This window comes from Oncorhynchus gorbuscha, unplaced genomic scaffold, assembly GCF_021184085.1.
Source record: "Oncorhynchus gorbuscha isolate QuinsamMale2020 ecotype Even-year unplaced genomic scaffold, OgorEven_v1.0 Un_scaffold_2110, whole genome shotgun sequence".
Lineage (NCBI taxonomy): Eukaryota > Metazoa > Chordata > Actinopteri > Salmoniformes > Salmonidae > Oncorhynchus > Oncorhynchus gorbuscha.
In genome coordinates, this window is record NW_025746702.1 from 65001 (window position 1) to 70000 (window position 5000).

At 53.4% G+C, this 5000-nt stretch overlaps 1 protein-coding gene across 1 annotated transcript in view; it reads right to left on the reverse strand.

Moving 5' to 3' along the window:
• The window catches only part of LOC124024992 (transmembrane protein 47-like), a 27197-nt gene that overhangs the window by 2285 nt on the left and 19912 nt on the right, over window positions 1-5000 (reverse strand). The window lies entirely within an intron of this gene.

A 5000-nucleotide genomic window follows, 5' to 3' on the forward strand; every position in this document is an offset into this window, starting at 1 on the left:
CGCTGACTCGCATCTCACTGACACACATCGTTGACTAAAGAGCATTGTTGGCATGTTATCAAAAATCAATCTGCCATCATCTCAACCAACCCCACTAACAACATACAGGCAAGGCAACATCTACACCCCACCCACAACCCCAACCCCACCAACATCTACACCCCACCCACAACCCCAACCCCACCAACATCTACACCCCACCCACAACCCCAACCCCAAGAACATCTACACCCCACCCACCCCCAACCCCAACAACAACAACACCTCCACAACCCCAGCCCCACCAACAACTACACCCCAAGCCCTACCCCACCAACAACTACACCCCACCAACAACTACACCCCACTAACAACTATAACCCCACCAACAACTTTAACCCCACAAACAACACCCCACCAACAACCCCACCCACAACCCCCACCCACAACTATAACAACACCAACAACTATAACCCCCAAACAACCACACCCCACCAACAACTACACCCCACAAACAACTATAACAACACCAACTATAACCCCACAAACAACCACACCCCACCAACAACCCCACCCACAACTACACCCCACCAAACAACTATAACAACACCAACAACTATAACCCCACAAACAACACACCCCACAACACACCCCACAAACAACTATAACAACACCAACAACTACACCCCACAAACAACTATAACAACACCAACAACTACACCCCACAAACAACTATAACAACACCAACAACTACACCCCACAAACAACTATACCAACACCAACAACTACACCCCACAAACAACTACACCCCACAAACAACCACACCCCACCAACAACCCCACCCACAACTACACCCCACAAACAACTATAACAACACCAACAACTACACCCCACAAACAACTATAACAACACCAACAACTACACCCCACAAACAACTACACCCCACCAACAACTCCACCCCACAAACAACTACACCCCACCAACAACTACACCCCACAAACAACTATAACAACACCAACAACTATAACCCCACCCACAACCACACCCCACCCACAACTATAACAACACCAACAACTATAACCCCACCCACAACCACACCCCACCAACAACTTTAACCCCCACAAACAACCACACCCCACCCACAACCCCACCCACAACCACACCCCACCCACAACCCCACCCACAACCACAACCCCACCAACAACCCCAACCCCACCAACAACCCCAACAACTATAACACCACCAACAACTATAACCCCACCAACAACACACACCCCACCTACAACTACACCCCACCAACAACTATAACCCCACCCACAACCACAACAACCCCACCAACAAACACGCGACCCACAATCGCAACCCCACCAACAACTACACCCCACCAACTACTACACCCACCAACTACAACCCCACCCACAACTACACCCCACCCACAACTACAATCCTACCAACAACCACAACCCCACCCACAACTACAACCCCATCCACAACCCTACCAACTACCACAACCCCACCCACAACTACAACCCCACCAACCCCACCCACAACTACAACCACAAACACAACCCCACCTACCAACTACCCCAACTCTACCAACAACTACAACTCCATCAACTACACCCCACCAACAACTACACCCCACCACAACTACAACCCCACCCATAACTACAACCCCACCCATAACTACAACCCCACCAACAACCCGAACAACAGCCACAACCCGACCCACAACAGCAACCCCACCAACAACTACAACCCCACCCACAACCACAACCCCAACCCCACCCACAACTACAACCCCAATCCCACCCACAGCAGCAACCCCACCAACAACTACATTCCCACCCACAACCCCACCAACAACTACAACCCCACCCAGAGGAGAGGAGAGGAGGATGGGGAAGAGGAGAAAGGAGGAGAGGAGGATGGGGAAGAGGAGAAAGGAGGAGAGGAGGATGGGGGAGAGGAGGATGGGGAAGAGGAGAAAGGAGGAGAGGAGAGGAGGAGGAGAGGAGGAGAGGAGGATGGGGAAGAGGAGAAAGGAGGAGAGGAGAGGAGAATGGGGAAGAGGAGGATGGGGAAGAGGAGAGAGGAGGAGAGGAGGATGGGGAAGAGGAGAAAGGAGGAGAGGAGAGGAGAATGGGGAAGAGGAGGATGGGGAAGAGGGAGAGGAGGAGAGGAGGATGGGGAAGAGGGAGAAAGGAGGAGAGGAGAGGAGGATGGGGGAGAGGAGAGGAGGATGGGGGAGAGGAGAGGAGGATGGGGAAGAGGAGAAAGGAGGAGAGGAGAGGAGGATGGGGGAGAGGAGAGGAGGATGGGGAAGAGGAAAAGGAGGAGGAGAGGAGGATGGGGGAGAGGAGGATGGGGAAGAGGAGAAAGGAGGAGAGGAGAAAGGAGGAGAGGAGGCTGGAGGAGAGGAGAAAGGAGGAGAGGAGGCTGGAGGAGAGGAGAAAGGAGGAGGGGAGGCTGGAGGAGAGGAGAGGAGAAAGGAGGAGAAAGGAGGAGGAGGATGGGGGAAGAGGAGAAAGGAGGAGAAAGGAGGAGAGGAGAAAGGAGGAGAAAGGAGAGAGAGGAGGATGGGGAAGAGGAGAAAGGAGGAGAGGAGGATGTGGAAGAGGAGAAAGGAGGAGAAAGGAGGAGAGGAGAGGAGAAAGGAGGAGAAAGGAGGAGATGAGGATGGGGAAGAGGAGAAAGGAGGAGAAAGGAGGAGAAGACACAAAGATCTACAGGAGGAAAGCATGTACAGTTGTTCCAGCAATGTAAGTGAAAAACAACAAGAACTCAGGACATTCATGATGAAACCTGAAGAAACATTTGAAGTGTTGTGGGTGTCTATGTTCCCTGCCCAGGAGTCAGACTGGTTTACACCAGATGAAGAGGGACATTTCCCACACTAACTGTACCCTGTCCGTATGCATTAACCAGAGGCTGGATCCAAAATGGCACACTGTTCCCTTTATAGTGCACTACTTTTGACCAGGGCCCATAGGGTATCCCATAGGACCCTGGTCAAAGGGAACAGTGTGCCATTTGGGGTGCCCTCAGAGAGGAGTAGCCTGACGTTGGAGGGGTTTATGTTTCATTCATGTTTCAGCTGTAGTCACAGTGTTCTCACAGTCACTGCTCTCAGCCTATCAGAAGACACAGCCAGGGAGTCAACCTGGTTATGAAGAGGACCACATGGTTGTGTTATGGTCGGACCGTATGGTCAGTTGAGGAGTGAACCACGGTCACTGCTCTCAGCCTATCAGAAGACACATCCAGGGAGTCAACCTGGTTATAAAGAGGACCACATGGTTGTGTTATGGTCGGACCGTATGGTCAGTTGAGGAGTGAACCACGGTCACTGCTCTCAGCCTATCAGAAGACACAGCCAGGGAGTCAACCTGGTTATAAAGAGGACCACATGGTTGTGTTATGGTCGGACCGTATGGTCAGTTGAGGAGTGAACCACGGTCACTGCTCTCAGCCTATCAGAAGACACAGCCAGGGAGTCAACCTGGTTATGAAGAGGACCACATGGTTGTGTTATGGTCGGCCCATACGGTCAGTTGAGGAGTGAACCACGGTCACTGCTCTCAGCCTATCAGAAGACACAGCCAGGGAGTCAACCTGGTTATGAAGAGGACCACATGGTTGTGTTATGGTCGGACCGTATGGTCAGTTGAGGAGTGAACCACGGTCACTGCTCTCAGCCTATCAGAAGACACAGCCAGGGAGTCAACCTGGTTATGAAGAGGACCACATGGTTGTGTTATGGTCGGACCATACGGTCAGTTGAGGAGTGAACCACGGTCACTGCTCTCAGCCTATCAAAAGACACAGCCAGGGAGTCAACCTGGTTATGAAGAGGACCACATGGTTGTGTTATGGTCGGACCATACGGTCAGTTGAGGAGTGAACCACGGTCACTGCTCTCAGCCTATCAGAGGACATGGTTATTTTCAGAACCGGGGCTAAGGGAGTCATGCTGGTTAGATGGACTGTGTGTTTGTGTAGTGGTCCGACTCTATGGTCAGAGAGGGAGTGGACCAGTAGTGGACAAGGACACTAGGCAGGGAGAATGGTTACAAGAGGGGAGGAGGGAGAGGGAGGGGGAGAGAGGGAGTGGACCAGTAGTGGACAAGGACACTAGGCAGGGAGAATGGTTACAAGAGGGGGAGGGGGAGAGAGGGAGTGGACCAGTAGCGGACAAGGACACTAGGCAGGGAGAATGGTTACAAGAGGGGGAGGGGAGAGAGGGAGTGGACCAGTAGTGGACAAGGACACTAGGCAGGGAGAATGGTTACAAGAGGGGGGGGGGGGGAGAGAGGGAGTGGACCAGTAGTGGACAAGGACACTAGGCAGGGAGAATGGTTACAAGAGGGGAGGGGGAGAGGGAGTGGACCAGTAGCGGACAAGGACACTAGGCAGGGAGAATGGTTACAAGAGGGGGAGGGGGAGAGAGGGAGTGGACCAGTAGCGGACAAGGACACTAGGCAGGGAGAATGGTTACAAGAGGGGGAGGGGGAGAGAGGGAGTGGACCAGTAGTGGACAAGGACACTAGGCAGGGAGAATGGTTACAAGAGGGGGAGGGGGAGAGAGGGAGTGGACCAGTAGTGGACAAGGACACTAGACAGGGAGAATGGTTACAAGAGGGGAGGGGAGGGGGAGAGAGGGAGTGGACCAGTAGTGGACAAGGACACTAGGCAGGGAGAATGGTTACAAGAGGGGAGGGGGGGAGAGAGGGAGTGGACCAGTAGTGGACAAGGACACTAGGCAGGGAGAATGGTTACAAGAGGGGGAGGGGAGAGGGAGTGGACCAGTAGTGGACAAGGACACTAGGCAGGGAGAATGGTTACAAGAGGGGGGGAGGGAGGAGGAGTGGACCAGTAGTGGACAAGGACACTAGGCAGGGAGAATGGTTACAAGAGGGGGAGGGGGGAGAGAGGGAGTGGACCAGTAGTGGACAAGGACACTAGGCAGGGAGAATGGTTACAAGAGGGGAGGAGGGGGAGAGAGGGAGTGGACCAGTAGT